Source organism: Epinephelus fuscoguttatus, linkage group LG11 (genome assembly GCF_011397635.1).
Source record: "Epinephelus fuscoguttatus linkage group LG11, E.fuscoguttatus.final_Chr_v1".
Classification (NCBI taxonomy): domain Eukaryota; kingdom Metazoa; phylum Chordata; class Actinopteri; order Perciformes; family Serranidae; genus Epinephelus; species Epinephelus fuscoguttatus.
In genome coordinates, this window is record NC_064762.1 from 6846302 (window position 1) to 6866124 (window position 19823).

Genomic DNA, 19823 nt, shown 5'->3' on the forward strand with positions numbered 1-19823 from the left:
GAGGGAGACAGAGGGAGCGATATAGATAAAAAAAGAAAAAGGAGAATGAGAAGAAAAAGGGAGCTCCATAAAGTGCATTAGCTAAGCTCTCTGTGGCATTTCTCTAAGCCTGACTCATCGACATCAGCTCCTAACTGGTCCCAGCGCCTGTGTGTTTGTGTGTGTGTGTGTGTGTGTGTGTGTGTGTGTGTGTGTGTGTGTTTTGGGGGGGTATGTGCACGCACTTGTGGGGTCTGCTGTCTGTCACGTGACGCTGACAAATGGATGACACTCAATCGTGCTTGTGGTTGCGCGGAGATGTAAGAGAGGAGAGCAAGATGGAGGAGAGGATGAAAGACAGACAGGGAGGGCGGTGGGAGGGAAAGAGGGAGGAAAGAGATGATGGCAGCAAACTGAAGAAGAACTGTTTTTCTTCATCACCTGCATTTGCAGTTTCGATGGAAATACAATCATTTTAATGTCTCGTACTGAGGCTGGAGGCACACAGGCATTTTCTGGTCACAGAAACAAAAACGAGACATCAAAATGTTTTCTTTTTCGACCTGCGCTCATCTGCTGTGTTCAAACATCTGAAAGTCTCTAACTTTCTTACTCATAGGACATAGGACATGTCCCCTTCAAAATTAGGAACTTGTGCATCAGAAAGTAGCAGTAGACTTTTATTTTGACTAAATTAAAGACATTTCCACCATATATTGATGCAGAAAAGGCGCAAATTGGTGCATAAATATTCACCAGAGCTGCTGATGCTTAAAACCTTCTTGGATTTATTCAGAGTCAAATGCAACCAAATTTCCTTCTCATGTGCACTGTTGATGGCGTCTATCTATTTACCCCTGATGTTGCTTTAATATATTGAAAGGAATCAGCAACAAATTGATATAAGATTCAAAAGTATATAATGAGTGATGGTCGGGCTGCAACTAACAATTATTTCTATGGTCAACTGTTGATATTTTCTGTCTCTAAAATGTCAGAAAATGCTGAAAAATATCACTCAGTGTCTCCCAAAGCTCCAAATGACGTCCTCAAATGTCTCGTTTTGTCCACACACACCCTCCAAAAAAATGACTTTACTGTCAAAGGAGTAAAGAAACCAGAAAATAAAAAAACTGAACAAACAAAACATCAACAGACGTGCTCGTAAAGGAGACGGAAGAAGTGTACACTCATATAATCCTACCCCCTCCTTATGATTCATGTCTCATTTAAAAAGGAAATCGTCAACAACTATCCCAAACGTATTTGCAAGCATTAATATAGATAAATAAACAACAGTCTGAGACATTAAATATACAAATCGCCTCTCAACCCAGCTCAGATAAATAAATACACCAACCCATCAGCATCCCCGCTCTCCCCAAAAAATACTGTCTTTAGCTTTCACATTTAAGAAGCTGGAATCACAGAATTTTGATTTTGTTTTTTCTTTAAAAACTACTCACACTGATTGATCGATATCATATTAGTTGGCGATTAATAGTAAACAGCTAACAGATTAATCAATTAAATGTTGCAGCTCTGCGTGGTGGCAGCTGGCTAACAGAATTTCATCACATCACATAGTTGGCTCGTGTGCAGTCGTAAAATTAAGAGCTATAAATAAATTTTGAGTGATTAAAAAGTTTAAAAACAATGTTTATATTTTTTTAATTATATTTTAAATGGTTTTAAATTTCATATTCCCACCGATTAATTGCTTAAAAATGTTATTTGGTTTAAAAACAGGCAGATCATCTATTAAATATTCATGCTTTCTGTTTTTTCTGTATTAAATGATCAAATTGTTCCTGTTGGTTGCTTTGTTTTTTTGAAACTATAGCACACAGCATGACTTATACCACAAATCACTTAATTTTAGAAAACATTTGTGTACATTAAAACATGTGTATATATTGATAAGACCGTGCAGACATTTGCAGCTGGTTAGAATATTCTAACATAAATTATGCCAGACAAATACGGCAGAATGAGGAGCGTGCCAACCAACCCCGGTCTCCCCTAATTAGACATTCCTACTGATAAATGGCTAAAAAATGTGGTTTGGTTTAAAAGTTAGCAGATTTTTTATTCAATTTCTATGTTTTCTGGTTTTTGTTTGAATTAAATGTTGAATTGCCAGAGAAGAACAAGCGTGTGCCAACCAACCCCGGTCTCCCCTACTCGTTTTACCATGACACAGCAGCAGAAAAATCATATGTGTTACAATTATTAAAAAAGGAGCCACTGGCGTCCTCACCAGGTAGAAAGATAGGGGTGCAAGCGTGCTGAATTAAAGGTCAAATCCACCTTTAATAAATAGAATAAATACAAGGTGAAATATTTAAGAGAAAAGGTCCGTGCGGACGCAACAGACGAGCACGAAAACACCAAAATGTTTGTATAGGCGATGGCATCAAAAGACAAAAACTCAAGCTGCTTTGACAATGAAATGGAGACTGACTTTGTGGACTCACACAATGTTTGTTCGAGGTTTTACATCCAAATGAGCTCCAGTCGTACCCCTCGGGAGCTCTCACTTTGTCCAGAAAGTCAATTTCCTACTCGCTGGCAGCGAATAGGAAATTGACTTTGACATGTGAGTGACTCGTGAATTCTGTTTTGTGGGTTTATTAAATTTTTCATCGGATCAATCATTTTATACAAACAGTGCGTCGAATGTATTATTCTTTTAATGCTTCGCCTGCGATGGTCAACTAAACCAAACTGAATTAAACCACAGTATGGAGCCACAGCGCTCATCTCAACCTGTGATAAAGCACGTGTCCTTTTGCAAATTCCTCCAAGGCTGTCACACACACACACACACACACACACACACACTCAGTTTACCTTTCCTCTGTGTGTTAAAGAGGTAGAGAATATGAAAACAGAAGCTAAAGGAAAATAGGTTTGTGCCTGCTTATGTGTGTTTGGTATCATGCATGTGTTTGCATGTACATGTGTGTGTCTGAGGCTCCAGATCCTGTGACGGGGTGCTATATTCTTTCAGCAGTAGTAATGGTCCCCAGCTGGCTTTTGCCCACTGGAGCCAAGCAGCCAGTCCCACTTAACTAGCAGCCCACAGGAAAATACCACTGTGGCCCTGAATGAAGCACACAGGCCCTTCCAACCCAATCAGCCTGCTATAAAACTCGCCCCTCACATGCTTCAGACATGGCGTAGAGTGCGTTCCAGTGATTGGGAAAGAGAGCCCGAACATTCATGATCTAATTCCCCCATTACTCCACAATTTTCTCCAGTTTAATATGTAGCTCTGGCTACTTAAGGGCCGTGAGAGGATACAGTGCTTTTCCTCACACCGGAGCACAAAGAAAAGGCTGTGAGCGTCGCAGGAGAGGGCACAGGAATGTTGCATCATTTGACACCAATTTGCAAGCTATCTAATTAGTGTTAGCCTCCAAAAACCGAACTAACAAAAGGGGAGAGTGTTGAAAATGAGAGTGGACCACTGATATTAAGCTCTCTTTATTCAGCTGCTCTGCTCGATCTCGGAGAGGAGGTAGAGGAGAACGTTCTGAAAAGCAGGATGTGGGTATGTGTTGAACTCTTCAACATTTGGGTAGATTCGCCTTCTTGCCTCTTTCCCAGTTGTATTTGTCCGTTACATTAAAGGCTGCATCCGAGAGCTGGTTAGCTTAGCCGAGGTGTAAAAACGACACGCTGTGGTTTTACTGGAGGTTGTGTGCCGGACTGTTTCTTGCAGCGCCGCAGCGACTTCCTGCAGCCCTTTTCCGTTGTTTTTCCGTTGTTGTTGTTTTACAAGCTTTACAGTTGCTGGCAGGTGTTTTTTGTTGTTTTGAACAGAGTCAGGCTGTTTCCTTCTGTTTCCAGTCTCTGTGCTAAGCTAAGCTAGCCAACCTCTGGCTGCAGCTTCATGTGAACCGCACAGACATGAGAGTGCTGTCAATCTTTGCATCATGAGCCCAATTCACACTAGAAGGTTTTTAAAATCTTAAGCCAACCCCACACATGACGACATGTAATGATAAATTTACACTTCTGTTCCTGTCTGTGTGTTCCAAAAAACAGCTTGCCCAAAACTGCTCACTACACACCAACAGATTCAGATCACCGACAAGTCCCAACTGTCAAAAGTGGAAATTTCACGTGATCAGTCATGACTTTCTAAATAAACAAACATGGTGGACAAAAGGCAGGAAGAGCTACCTGTTATGTTTTGTACTTCTTTTTTTTTTTATAGGAAATTAACAAAGAATAAATTGAAAATATGGATGAAGCCAAGGAAACGGCGTGAACATGATGACAGTATGATGTCTGAAAGACGTTGGACTCTTACATTGGACAGATGTTAAATTTTGGATGGACTGAAAATTGGGTTGATGATATTTTAAATGTCTGATGACGTTATATTTCACGTTAACACTGGGACGTTTTGCAGACGTTAGATTTTGCTCCCTATGCTTTACGACTAAATGTCATTCTGCGTAAAGATGACTTGGCAATCGACGTTTCGAAGATGTTGGACTTCGTATTCTACAAATTGTCATTGACATTATAGACGCTGTCCTGACATCGAATTTTGGTCATCCGACGTCACAACCCACACGGTCAATTCTAATAAGTTAACGTTTCTTTAAAAAAAAAAGCATGCAAACTGATTGCCTTAAGAGAAAAACGTACAGGCCAGTATGTACTGTGTGTTGTACTAACAAATGCTTTTTAGTGTGGTACACTTACACTGGAGTTTAAATAATAATAATAAAAAATAGAGTACTTGTTCATTTGCTTCAGATGTATTCTTGACATAGTACAGACTTCATTTCAAGTAGAGTATACTGTGTTTGTACTAAAAACTACTCACCTATAATTTCAGTTACAGTAACTAATGTGACATTTTCTGCAGAATGTCTCAGTTGCATATACTTAAACAGCATTTTGATTTACTTTATAAAATCATGCAAACTGACTGACTTAAAAAGACCAAGTAAGTGGTACCAGTGTAACTTAAGTGATTCAAAAATCCATGATGAAAAACAGGTTACATTCTTCTAAAATATTCAACCAAATATCAGTATCTAACGGTGCTTGTGGCCGGCTCAGATATCAGATTGTTAATATTTGCGATCTGAAATCACTTAGCAGATCAGGGGAAGTTAAAAGAACTCTAAACACACGTCACACCACAGGAAAATCTGTTAAGATGATCTTTAGCACCATCAAATAATCTGTTGGGAGGTAACTGCTCCCAAAATTGGCCTGACTCTTGTGTCGTGTGTACCTGGCTCAACTCTTAACTTCTAAATCAGTGTATCTGAAGACTAAAACTCAGGTCCAACCTTATGTAATGTGTCAGTGCCTTAAACAGAAATAGGAAAATTAATTTACTGTGTCCTCCCACAGATTAACAAACTATGACATAATGTTGTCAGAGGTGGGACCAGGTCATTGATTTGCAAGTCGAGTACAAAGTCCTAAACTTTGAGTTTCCAGTTATAAACAAGTTATAATATTCTCTTCACCAAATGTAATGTCATTTTAACAACAAAATAATGTTATATTTACAAATTTGTACTTTTTTGTTAAAATACATTTTTTGGAAGTTGTTGCATCTCCATCTGTAATTTTCAAACTGCTCACTTTGCATATGGCAATTTGTTTTTTGCTGACTACCACACAGTTTTTGTGTGGAAACAAATTTATCTTCTGTATTTTTTTTTTTTTTACAACTTGTTAGTAACATAACTGGTTCAAACAAAGTGGATCTGGGGAGTTAAGTGTCAACATGCTAGGAATGAAAAGAGGAGTTATGCACACTTTTAAATCACATTAATGTGAGGCAGGTTTCTCTCTCCTGTCTGAGCTATAAACCTGCTCGTTACTGAATTAACTACGAGCATGGGAACAGCTTCTCTGTTTAACATGACCCACTTTAATGTCCAAAAAAGAACGTAGGACAACTGAACTTCAACAATAGTGGCATCTCACATCTTAAACTTAGTCATAACTCTCAAGCAGAATGAAATATGTAGTTAACATTAAATTATGTAGATGAGCAGAGAAAACATGGCAATCTACTGGACACGTCCTCAGGAGAATAAATCTCATCTTACAGTGACAATAATCATCTTCACACTCAAAGTCAAATGTCAACTTTACTGTTGATTCTGATTTATGTTTAAGACAGACGGGACTGAAATGTCGTTTGTACCTGAACTCCGGTGTTAACATGCAGGTACACGAACAAAAGGAAAGAGTATTAAAAGTAGGTAAGAACTAAATACAAGGAATGAAATTATTGTTGAAGAAAGGCACAAGCTGCAACTTAAAGTTTAAGGGCAAAGATTATTACGATTATTGTGCAGGTGTCAAGTATTTTCAGGTCAAATGGCTCAAGTCCAGAAGTCACGAGTTGTTGGTGTTACAGTCCAAGTCGAGTTGCAAGACTTTTGTGATTTTGTCGGGTCTTAAGTCATCAAATTTGTGACTAGAGTCCTCACCTCTGAATATAATCAAATTAATTTACACTGATCAGTTTTAGCTTTAGAGTTGAACAGCATGAGATTCTGTGTGTCTTTGTGTCGACCTGCTCGTCTCATCTATAAGGTCCTGTTGTGATCCAGTGACGGCCGGCGGCACAACATTATTAGCATTGCAACGGTCATGTCTCCAGGTGAATTCTGTTCCCTCTTATGACTCCTGAAACGTACTCAGGTGTGTCAAACCGTCTCTCTGACTCCAAACGCTCCACACACACACACACACACACACACACCCACACCCACACACACACACACAGATGCAGACATGAACATAGATTCGTCTCTCAACATACACACCCAGCACATATTTATGAAGTGACATTTCTGTGCGTGCGTGTGTGCGTGTGTGTGTGTGTGTGTGAGAGATGGGACTGACTCTGGCCTCAGGCCTCCCCCTGTGGGTTCAGTGTGGCCTCTCCCTCTGTCTCTTCTTCTCTCTCTGTCTTTCTGGCTGTTATCACGCTGATACATTTCCTGCTCCTGGCACGGCTCCTGCATAGCTTATGGTTAAAGAAAGCTTTCATCTATCCAGTGCCTTTAGGACACACACACACACACACACACACACACACACACAAACACACTCACACCCACTCTCTCACACACACACACATACAAGCGCTAGTACGGGCCGGCGCTGCCCTGCCAGACCACAGGCCCAGACAAGCTCCGCTGGCACCAATCACCCCGATAACATCTTCGGCTTTATTTCATTTTGGCTCGCTCTGTTCTGCCCTGGGAAAGACAGACACACAGAGAAGAGGGCTTTCTGGAAAATATGAATTACGGCAGTGCACAGGGAGAGTGTAGCCCCTTAACCTTGAGTAGTTAACTCCCCTGTCTGCAATGCCATCTATGGACATGACAGTGCAAGCCCTCTTTCATCCAAGACACAGAGCAGAGCAGATGTTTCTTCTTCCCGTGTCTCACAGACAGCAGCACAGGTTTTATGAGTTAAAGTGAAAGTAAAGAGTTACACAAGACAATTAAACAACACATTAACATCTACACTGAATAAAGCCAGGAGCTATGAGGTGTCTTTTACCCTGGAGTAAACACAAACACATCCATGCATTTCTATGGTGCTAACAGCATTAAAAAAATATGTTAAATCAATGTGTCCTTCCAAATAAAATGTCCCTGGACAATCCTGTATTTCGTCGCGCTCACAGCCTTGAAAAAACCTCTTTAAAAATCTAAAACGTCCCTGTTGCTCTGGACCATCAGGACACACCTCTCTAGCAGTTTTCACTGGAAATGGAGCCACTTCTTAACAAAAGAAAAAGTTCCAGCTAACATCACTGAATGTTGTTTCTGGAAAGAGATGTTGCTCATTCATCAGGGGCGTAAATACACACGGTGCAGGCAGTGCGGTTGCACAGGGGCCCGTAGGGGGGGCGTAGAGAGAGCGGGGCCTTGAAACTGACTCAGATTGCTACCTTGAAAATATTTCTGTTTTCAAAGAGAAATGAAAGAAGAATGTGAGTAAATCAAAAACTGTGTCATTTCCTACATACGTCATCGAAAAGACAAACATGTCTACGTCATGGTTTTCTTTCTCTGTAACAAAATTATCTGATTATTCTGCATAAACTATCAAATTTAGAAATAAACTGTAAGATCTGTTCAATTAAACGATTAATTTCCTACTATCTGTGATATTTTTGTCGGATATGCAGTGATGGCTGCTGGGTTATACGTATGTTGATGTCTCTATTTGATCATGTGATGAGACGACACATGGGGCCTGGCGTAACTTCCTGACACCACTGCCATACGTAAGTTTCTGTGGCGCTCACAGAATTAAAATATATGTTTGCGGAATATTAACATCAATGTGTCTTTCCAAATAAACTCTGGAACTCTGGATCATCAGGACCCACCTCTCTTTTCTCTGTGAATGGATCGACTTTCTACTAAACTAAATAGTTTCTATGAAAATAGCTGACAGTGGTTTCTGGAAAGATGTTTCCCATCAACCATTCTTGAGAACTGGGACAAATCCTGTGCTACCAAAAAAAAAAAAAATTGCAAAATGATAATTTATCAACACACTAACTCAATTTCTGGGGTGAAACCTTATTTTAAAATGATTTATTTATATGAAGTAAATATGATTTATAGAATATTTTGATCTGTTTTTGTTTTTTAACCTCTGAACTGACCCTGTGACAGAAAACAGTTTTGTCCCAGATGCGACTTTGCAACTGTGTGTTAATGTGTTAAAAGCTTTCATAATCTAAAACCAACAGTACGTACTGATAATATCAGTGTAAAATGTTCTGCTATAATCATCTTTGTTTTAATTTTTTTTTATTAAATGTTGGCCCTTTAAAGATGTGTCCCAGATTTTTTTTAGACGCTGACAGTTTTCTACAAAAACACCGTTTAATCAGGCATAAAAATGAATTAGCGTTATGCTGAGGACTCCTGTCTCACTTCCTGGTTTCCAAAAAGGCGGGAATGCTGCTAGAGTACTGGTAAACTTTCTGTTTTCTGATAAATTAGTTAAATATTACTGCTATCAGATAGGTCTCAACCATAACAGGTCAACTTCGTAGCCCCTCTAAATCAAAATTAAATAAGAATGAGTATTTTGGAGTTCTCTATTGTGAAGAGAAGGGGGAAGGTTACATCATGCTTGAGGCTTGAGAGAAAAATGGTCTGAATGTGTATTTATAATTTTGTCTTTATTTTTACACTATAACACATGTTTGAGAAACTTTATACACGTATAGTTGAATTTAGAGAAAGACCCCTGAGGACGGGGAAGGTCAGTAGAGCTGTGTTATATGTGGTATAATGTTATTAAAAGAAGGTCCAACAGTTTTTGTTAAAATTTTTCTGTTTCGTTTATTTACCTGTCTGTGATACTGACAGCAGTTATTGGTTAATGTGTACCTGCAAGTTGTGTCAAAAATAAAATTATGACATTATGAGAGCTCTGCAACTTTGAAAAATAAAATGGCTCCTCACGACGGCTGCAGTGAAATTAACAAATATATAACTTTCTGTCAGCTCCGTCACATCTTCCCTCTGACATCCATCATTTACGCTATTTAAGAAGAAATTAAATCACTGGGAGGTTGGTCCATTACAAGGTTTCATAGTCAAGACTGTGATCTTTTGAAGGGTATTTTTCCAGCCTGATTATGAGGACGTAAAAATAAAAAACTATAAGGTTTCCTCCCAGTTCTCAAAAATGGCTGCCATCGCTACATGTCAGTGGTGCTCACAGCGTTGAAAAAAATACATTTTTAGAGATAACATGTCTCTGGTGCTGTGGATAATCAGGAGCCACCTCTTGTTGTCTTCGTCTTTATCAAAACTGTTCACACTAATGTTTCAGGGAAGAGATGTTGTATTGTTTTGGACGCGACAAAACTTCAACATTTTGTGTTGAACTGATCCTTAACATTAGAAATTTGATTTTTTTTTTCAGGCTTTTTTCGCCTTCGTTCAACTTTACCTGCTCACAGAGTGTGTATGACAGAAAACTATGCTGTGTATCAATACACAATATGTTGTTTATACACTAAATATTGCTCCTGGCACACTCCTGATTTACATCCAAGAGACAAACCGACATAAAGGAACTACTTTCTACCCCCTGAAAAAATAGTCCCTATGGAAACTGTCCACAGTGATGCTGTTTCAGTGAAGAGATGTTGCTTTTAATTGTTTTAAATTGCATTTTTAAGTGCTCTGTAGTGTTGTTGAGGAAGAGATGTATCAAGGCCTCACCATTTTTTTGTTGGACTGACCCTTTAACTATATGTTTGGTGCATTTTTGTTCATGGTTTTTCACCATCATTCAACTCACAGAATGTGTATGTCAGAATATAGTTTGTATCGATAATATGTTGTTTGCAGACTAAATATTGCTCCTGGCACACCCCTGATTTACATCTAAGTGACAACCCGACATAAAGGCGGCTTATGTTCATCATGTGTTTGTCTGCGTCTAGTGTTCTCCCTGCGAGTAATTGCTGGAGACAAATAAGTGGATGAAATAAGGGCAATCGTAAGTGTACCATGAAAGGCTTTCAATATCTCTTGCGGTGAAGCAGCCTGTAAAAGGAAAAAGACGGCCATAAACGCTGTCTCCTCATTTTCTTCTCCCACAATCCCGCCCAATCAGAGTGGGACACTAATAAGATAAGAGGAAAAGGAACAACAACAGCGTCGCAAGTAGGATTACCCGTGTCTGACTTGCTAACAAGCGCCATCTCTTTTCCTTTTCACAAGTACTAATGGTAGCCCTTTTCCTCCTAAAGGCAAACACGCGCTACTTTTCAATAGAAGAAGAAAACGTGAGTGAACGCCCCGGTCAGAAAATCTCCCCATTTACTCCTGAAAGGGGCGTATTATATGTTATGCACTAATGTGTGGCAGGCTGCACAATGGCTGAACACACACAGACACATGAGGATTTTATCTGCACGGCCGTCGTGTAGGTTTTGTGGAGAGGTGTTCCTGAGCAGGTTCTCGTCCGGGGTCTTGCATGCCAGCGAGAGTGTACGTACACATGCATGCTTGTGCTGTAATCACAGTAGGTTCCTTTCTAACATTTGCAACATTACTCAGCACTGATGAAAGCACACCTGTTATCATATGTCACAGGCAGAGAGGAGCAGCAGAGAGGGGGACTGGAATAACTACAGAGCAGCAGTCAAATTACCTTGATTATAGCTATTTATGCAAAGAACATAAACACATTCACAGCACTGACACAAGACGACTTATGGGCCGTAGCAGCGAAACCATGAAGTTCACATCAGCACTTCACTCAAAGCTCAACACAAAGCAGCGTGTTTGTGTTGAATACCAAAGCGCCGTCATCACTCTCCATGCGTAGCCGGGACGGGGTGTGAGGTTTCTAATGCCTCTTAAGTAAGGCTGTTAAGGAGCAAAGAGTCCACACATCTGGAAGACACAGTCAGTCGGCACATGCTGAAAGTTAGCGGTGGCGCTCGCAGTCCAAATTAGTGGCGAGTTTTATTCCCCCGCTGTGGTAGGAAAATATCAAATCTGCTGCCATATGAGTGCCATAAAGCTGGCTGTGGAGCGTTTGATGCCTTCATGTGGGAGCCTTTAAGCTGTGTGTGTGTGTGTGTGTGCATGAGTGTGTGTGTTGGTGGGAGATGCAGGCCTTAATGTGAGATGGGAGTCATTGTATGCGTTCCAGCATGCACATATGTGTGTGTGTGGCTCTTATCTGTGTGTGTACTCCTGCATGCATGTTGAGTTTTTCTGCATAAATGCATTTTATCCGTGTGTGTGTGTGTGTGTGTGTGTGTGTGTGTGTGTGTGTGTGTGTGTGTTTGCAAGTGTGTGTGTGTCAGGTGGCTGTGGCGGTGTGTGTGTGCAGCTGTGCCACTTTAGCAGCTCTCACAGACCTAGCTGACCCTGCTGGATGGAGCAGACAGACAGACACAGGCAGAGTCAGACGGCCCCTGGGGTGGTCCTGTCTGAGGCGCGCTGTTATGGGCCAACAACTCTAGGGGCCCATACACAGGCAGGGACACGTATACTCTAATTGCACACACACACACACACACACACACACACACACACACACACACACACACACACACACACACAGATGTATTCAAACCTAAATGCTCATATATACCTAAAGACAAAAAACTAGTGAATTAATGACAGAAACTCTTTAATTATTTGACTTAATTTTGACGGCACAAGTTTTCTTTCGCTGTGCTACTATTTGGAAATCTTCCTCTGTCATTAACCCGTTCAGATCCCCGTTCCATTCCAGTAACTCCATGACTTACTGTCATTCGCCTCCACCTAAACGCACAGACGTATTTGACAAGATGTCTATAAGCCAATCACAGTGTTCCACATCATCTAAAGTGGACTGCAGTGGAGCCACGCCCCCTTTTTTAACAAGCATGGCCGACTGTGAGGAAAGGAAGAAGCGTAAGGCACGTTTCAGTCCATTAATCATCTTATTAATGTACATAATTTGTGTTTAAACTGTGTTTAAGGGAGTCATAAGATGTTATATTACTGATATAAGTCAAAAAATCATGCGAAAGATTTGTAGCTTTTACTCAGGATTTTTTCAAAAATATGCGTCCATTGGAGTGGACGAGGGAGTGTCACCGGAAAATGTGACGGGAAAAGGAAAATACAGCTGTGAGTTGGTTTTCTAATGATACAATCAGCTTATAGTGCATCCAAGTGGATGTGTACGCAGAATATTCACCTCAGGAGGTTTTAAACGTACTGTGTACAGGAGATACTTCAGAAATGGAGGAAAATTTTCAGTCAAAATATATTTGAAATATGTTTTAAAGCATCATTTCAGTCACTGATAAGAGTTAACCACTCATTAAAAATAAATTAACTCATGTTTTTGGTTTAAAAAAGGTCTGTAATTGTCATTTTGTGTCCACTGGAATGGACAGAAAAACAAACACAAAATAAAGTCCCCTAATCAGTACGGTTTTTTTGCGACTGATGGCGAATTACATTTAGAGTAGAAATCCACCAACACAATATTTCTGCTGTTGTTTGTTTGTTAGGAACATAACTGGACTCTGATCGGGTTAATTTGTAAGGTCGTAAGCGTAGAAACTGCGACAACAAATGGAGTTATTTGAGTAAATTATTTACTTTTTACGCTGAACCGGTGCCTACAAGTGGCTGTGCAGGGCCGAGGCTGCATGCATCTGTTTAAACAGAGCGAGTCACGTGCAGTCATGCTGCACATACAAATCAAAATACATAAAACAGAAATGATTGATGCTGGATTTTCTATTTCACTCATTTTTAAAACGGCATTAAAATGTTTCAAAAATAAAATCCAGCCTGGCGTGTGCATCGCAGTGCAGCAGAAACTATAACCCTCTAAAAGGAGCCTCCTCTGCTCTATTTCTAAGCAACAGTCTGTAAAAATATCTCTAAAATCATCTCGTCTCACACTCTCTTTTCTACAGTAAGGTGCAGAAAAGAAACTCATGAGAGGCAGATACTGTATCATGAGCAATCATACATCCTTTACTCTGTGTCTAAGCTGCAGTACTGTCTATAGACTCTGTGCAATGTTGGCATTATGAAACTTCTTTTAAATATCTCTAACATCACAGAATCTTCCCTCTTACTTTCTGTTTTTCTTTTTCACTATAAGGTGCAAAGAGACAGTGTATCACGAAAAATCATGAAACTATGCACCTGTAAAAGCAGCATCCTGTATTCTGTTCTACGCTACAGTATTGTTTATAAAGTCGGTATGACGCTGATGATTGTTTAAATATCTCTAACATCACCATATCTCGTCTGTCACACTCTGATTTTATTTTTCACTGTCAGGTGCGAAAAAGAAACCCATGAGCAGGAGATAGCGTAGCACGAAAAATCATTAAAATGTGAACCTCGAAAAGCAGTGTCCTCTTTTTGTTTCTACGCTATAGTGTTATCTGTATGAAACGTCTTTTAAAAATCTCTAACATCACTATATCTTCAGTCTTACTTTCTATTTTCTTTTTCTCTATAAGGTGTGAAAATAGAAACCTATGGGAACGAGATTGTGCTCAAAATATGAACCTCTAAAAGCACCACCCTGTATTCTGTTTCCAAGCTACAGTATTGTTTAAAAAGTCTGCAAGACGCTGTCGTTCTTTTAAATATCTCGATCTAAATATCTATCTTAACATCTTGTCTGTCACTGTCTGATTTTCTTTTCACTCTTGAGCACGAGATAGTGTGTCATGAATGAGTGTGCTCATGTTAAAGCGATGTGTATTCAAATGGAGGAAGGAGTGTACTCTTCTTCTTCTTCTTTTTTTTTCTCGCCACAGAGGAATTAGGAAATATTTGCCACTCACAGAAACTGGGAATCGCACACGCGCTCACACACCAGTGAGAAAATGAAAATAGACACACATGCCCAACAACAGACACGAGATAAATTCCCTGGCAAGCGTTCAAAACACTCATGTAAGAACACACACACACACACACACACACACACACACTGAGAGCAGCAGAAAGGCACTTGCAGGCACACACACTTACACAACTGCCACCGTGTAACCCCTAATCACAACCCCAGAGCTTGGACATCAAATGAAGCAAGTTTTTTAAAAAAAATCATCAGGAGTAATTAACGCATTTTCATATGCAAATGTGATTAATGCAAAACTACAAAGTCATTATGCAAATCGACTTTTCCTTGAGCCTCTGTACAAATATTCGCAGCTCAAATCAGGGATCAGTCTCGCCATCTTTCTTTTTTTATCTCTTACCCCTCTCCCTCTCCCTCTATCTCTGCCTCTCCCTCTCTCCGAGTAGAGATAATGCGTAAGTAGCATGTGAAGTTATTTCTAACTCACACAGTGTGTGTGTTTTCATGCGATGGGCCGGGGCTATGGCATTACGCCGCCTGCCTACTGATTACTGGCTGCTTGGCACTGGAGCGAGACAGGGAAGCCGGCGTACAGGGGAAGGTATGAATATGCAAAAGCCTGATTGCTTTTCATGATTAAAGCCTATTTAATATGGAAATGAGAGCAAGCCAGGTGATTAAAGGAGCATTGGGTGGTGGGGCAAAAAGAAAAAAAAAAGATGGGGGGGAGAAACAGAGAGAGGGGAGAAGAGAGGAGAAGAGAGGAAGAGGAGAGACACCCTTAAATCTACACTGCTGCTGCTGCTGCTGCTGCTGCTGCTGGTGTAGAAACTGGACAGTGGTTAAGCAGCAGTGAAACAAGTGTCTGACCCGTTTGGGCGCAAAGGTCATTTTGTAGGTCACACCACAGGTTTCATCCTGAAACCTCTGTGAGTCATTTCAGGTGTAAAAACAAAAATCCCTTCATGCCAATTGGCTTGAGAAAAAAAATAACCTGATCTTATCACGTTAAAATGCTCTCATGCACTTTACCACACTTTCACACCCGCAAAAAAAAATACACATGCAGGTGTGACAGTTTTAAAGTGGCGGGTATCTCGTTTAGATCCTTTGATCGAAAAATTCGAGCTTCGCACCGAACAAAAAAAAAACCCAGCAGCCTAATAAAGTGACGCGCCCAGAGAAGTGACAGCAGGGAGATCGGAGGTGGCCGGAGAGATAAAGAGAGATGTTTGAGGATGTCGCCGTCGTTCACGTCGTCTCATGAAATATTTACCGTGTGATCTTGACACACGGTGTTTGTGAAAGAAAGAGACAGAGAGAGAGAGAGAGAGAGAGAGAGAGAGAGGGAGTCACGATGTGACTTGGCCCTCATGTACTGGATGTCTTAAAGTGCTCCGAGGGGGCCCCGCCAGCCGTCCTGGGAGGGGTTCAAAGCAGGGCCAGGGTCGTCTTAGCATGGTAACGCTCCCCTAGCGACAACCTCTCGCTCGCCTGGTGACACGCATCATTCTTCACAGACACCGCACAAATTCATACAAGGCACATATTAACATACCCTGACAAAGCCCACACATGTACACGCAGAGTGCATGCATCAGCAAGAGAAACTCAAGGAAAAAAAAAAAAAATAGGGCACAGAAGGGCCATTTTTCATCTACAGCGTGGTGCACCAGAGAGCGTGCGTTTGTGTGTTTGCACCTTTTGGGGTTGAATCTGCTAGCCTTGCAGCATGTTTGCAGTTTAAGCAGGCAGGCTGACAGACAAAGAGGCCAGACAGGATGTTATAAAACACAACCAGGTGAGCAGAAAACAAAACAATCCCGGGGAGGAGAGGGTTAAGGGCTGTGCATACACACACAAGCATCTCACGCACAATACAGAACATTATGTACGTTTCTATGCGTGATGCACATTTTGTCGTCACCTGTGCTGCAAATATTTGTGTGGCTGCAAAGTTCTCAGCACCACGTGCAGACGAATGTGGTGATATTTCCTTGTGTGTGTGTGTGTGTGTGTGTGTGTGTGTGCTGCTAACACATTGGACTTAATTAGCCCTAATAATGTAATCTAATTTGGTTGAAACTTGAGACTGCCTTGAGTGGCAATCTAATGTGTTGAACAAAGCTCTCCTCCTCTCTTTCATTTGGGGCTTCGAGTGCTTTCATGTCCTGTCCTCTTAGTGATAAGACTGTCTGTCTGTCTGTCTGTCTGTCTGTCTGAGTGACTAACTGACTGCCGCTCTAACAGGCTGACTCACTCACCAACTCGACATGTTTCTCCTCTGACCACCTAACAGACAAACTGCCGTATAAAAACATGCATGTTTTCCTTCCTGCTGCAGCGTCTACAGTAGGTGAGCTGCAGCAAGAGGCCGTGTAACACTTATTAAATTCCCAATTGAAAAATGAGTCAACATTAAAACCTAAAATGCAACAAAAAGAGCTGTCTGGACTTTTTCTAATTACACCACATGATAAACGATCACTCTCTCCTCTCTCTGTGTTTTGATTAAAAGAAATGTTTCTTATTATTAAAAATATATCAGCTCTGACACCCAGAATCGTTTGTGATCTTCTTCAATAGATTTATTTCCCACCACAGAAGATGGTGGCCACACACAGCTGCCGGCCACACACACACAAACTGTGCATGTGTGCTGATTCCTGTAGCGACGACACGAGATGTCTGCACCAGCTTTGATTCTGAGATCAACAAAACGTGCAGATCGGTAATGTTCTGAGACTTTGTGAGACATTTTGTAATATTTTACAGACCGGATTCATCTTACAGAACTCTGCAGTGAAAACTGTGCAAACAAAATTTAACCGAAACTAAAATTCAAAGCACCTCCCAACCCACTTCTGTCTTGTGTTTGTAGGGTGTGGGTTTCGTTTTTGGGGGGAACGCACGCAAGACGGGGGGCTGGGTTTGCTCCACCAGAAAATTTTGACTGTCAAGCTCTTCACTTCCTGCATTCTGGTTCAATGTCTGTGCACCAGTTTGTGCCTTTTCTGCACCAATGTGTGACGTAAATGTCTTAAAATAAAAGTGTATTTATTGGGGGGGACAAATGCTCATGTTCTGAATATTAAGGGGGACGTGTCCCCTTCCTCCCACCGGATTTTACGCCTGTGTGCCTTTTTTAAAATATTAGTATATCATTAAAACTCTAATGTGTAAACAATAACTGAGGCACAAAGCCTGGCGAGGTCACAAGTTTTGTTTTCTCAAATGCACAAACGCACATTCCAATAAGATGCATGTGTCCCTTCTTCCCACGACATCTCCACCTGTGTGTTTTAAAATATTAATATATTAGTGGTAAAAATCTTTGCTGTGTGGATGTTACAGGTCTTCAGCACTGTATCTGAAGCATAAAGCTTTTCTCTTGTCTTTGTGAGGTCGCAAGTTTCGTTTCAATACTGGGGAGGGGGGATAAAACAAACAAAGAGGGGAGGTTGAGGGTCCTCTGCCAAACGTTTTAAGCATCAAACACTTCATTTCCTGCATTCTGGTGGATTTTTATGCCCCAGTTTATGGTGTAAATGTCTTTAATTTTATCAAACGTCCTCTGCTACCGTCATGTTCTAAATATTAAGAGGGGTGTGTCCTTCCTTCCTCCTGAAATCTCCGCCTGTGTGTTTGTATTCATTAACTTTTTTTAAATATAAGTATAGCAATAAAAATTCTCTAATGTGTGAATTTTACAGGTCTGCAATACTGTAACTAAAATGTAGAGCTTTTCTCTTGTCTTTGCAAGGTGATAACTTTTGTTTTCGTATTGGAGAGGGAGATAAAACATATGAAAAGAGGAGGTTAAGGGTCCTCTCCACCAGTTTATGCATTTTCTACAACTGTTTATGATATAAATGTCTTTTATTTTATTAAATTCTCTGCTATGATTATGTTTTTATTGTAGGGGAAAAATGCACATGCTGTAAATATTAAAGGGGGTGTGTCCCATCCTCCTCCTGAAATCCCCGCCTGTGTGTGTTTGTATTCATTTGCAACTTTTTAAAAATAGTAGTACATAATTAAAACTCTCTAATGTGTGAATTTTACAGGTCTACAATATTACAACTAAGGCATAAAGCTTCTCTCGGGTTTGCAACATCGCAGATTTTGTTTCAGTTTGGGGGGCGGTGCTCTGCCAGAACATTTTAAGCATCAAACACTTCACTTCCTGCATTCATGTGGATTTTTATGCACCAATTTATGATGTAAATGTCTTTAAGTTTTTCAGAAGTCCTCTTCTACCTTCATGTTTTTATTGTGGGGGACAAATGCACCTTGCAAATATTAACAGGGACCTCGTGTGTGGTTGTGTTCATTGGCAACTTTTTTTTTTAAATTTTAGAAAATCATTCAAACTCTGATAATGTGCGTATGATACAGGTCTTCAGTACTACACTTGTCTACAAGGTCGCAAGTTTCGTTTCAATATTGGGGGGGTATAAAACATATGAAAACGGGGGGTTAGGGGTCCGCTGTCAGAAACTTTTAAGCATCACACACTTCCTATTTCCTATCATGCACCAATTTGTGGCTTTTTCGCATCAATTCATGATGTTAATGTCTTTAATTTTATCAAACGTCCTCTGCTACTTTTATGTTTTGTTGGGGGGGATAAGGGGGACGTGCCCCCTTCTTCCCCCAGAAATCTACGTCTGTTTGTGTTTATGTGGAACTTGAATAATTAGAATATAATTAAAATTCTCTAATGTGTGAATTTTACAGGCCTTCAGCACTATAACCCTCCATAATAATATTTACTGTCTTGTAGCATTTATTTACTAATTTTAAAGACATTTCATTACATGTGCAGTGCCGCACCTAACACATTTGGGGCCCTTGGTAAGCTTCCTCGACACCCCCCACCCCCCAGAAAATTATCTTATGTATTTATTGTATTTACTACAATTAAAAAAAAACTTAAATAAACAACAATAATAATAAAAGATAAAAGAATACAGTATGTTTTTTCTTCTTTTTGTACTTTTGTGTTCTTTGATTAGATCTTGGCGCTCTCTCCTCTGAGCAGCCGCCCGCCTATAGGAAGATCTGCCCCTGTGTATGTACATTTAATATATTATAACGCAGTGTAAAAGTCCACCCTTTACTATTTAAGTCTCTCCGTAACGCACCAGTTGAAGACAGAGCGGTGAGTTTCAGTGTTAACTGTTCTAATCTTTTTACATCCCACAATGCAGCCGCCTGCCTCCTCTAACCGAGTCGCTCTTAGTCTACTGGAGTCTGTGTAATCCTGGATAGCCTTCCCAGCTCTCGGGTGTGATGGTGACTGTCTCCTCTGATAACTTTGAACTGGTTTCCCTGCAGCGCTGGCAGTCTACAGCCCCCCCCCCCCCCCAACACACACACACACACCACACACCACAGCCCCCCCCCATAGCCAGATGAACGGCCTTGCTGCTTTATTAATCCCC

General features: G+C 40.6%; 1 protein-coding gene across 4 annotated transcripts in view; it reads right to left on the reverse strand.

The window, feature by feature from the left end:
• Positions 1-19823, reverse strand: part of bcl11bb (BAF chromatin remodeling complex subunit BCL11B b) — a 41568-nt gene that overhangs the window by 12366 nt on the left and 9379 nt on the right. The gene's annotated exons all lie outside the window — the stretch shown is intronic.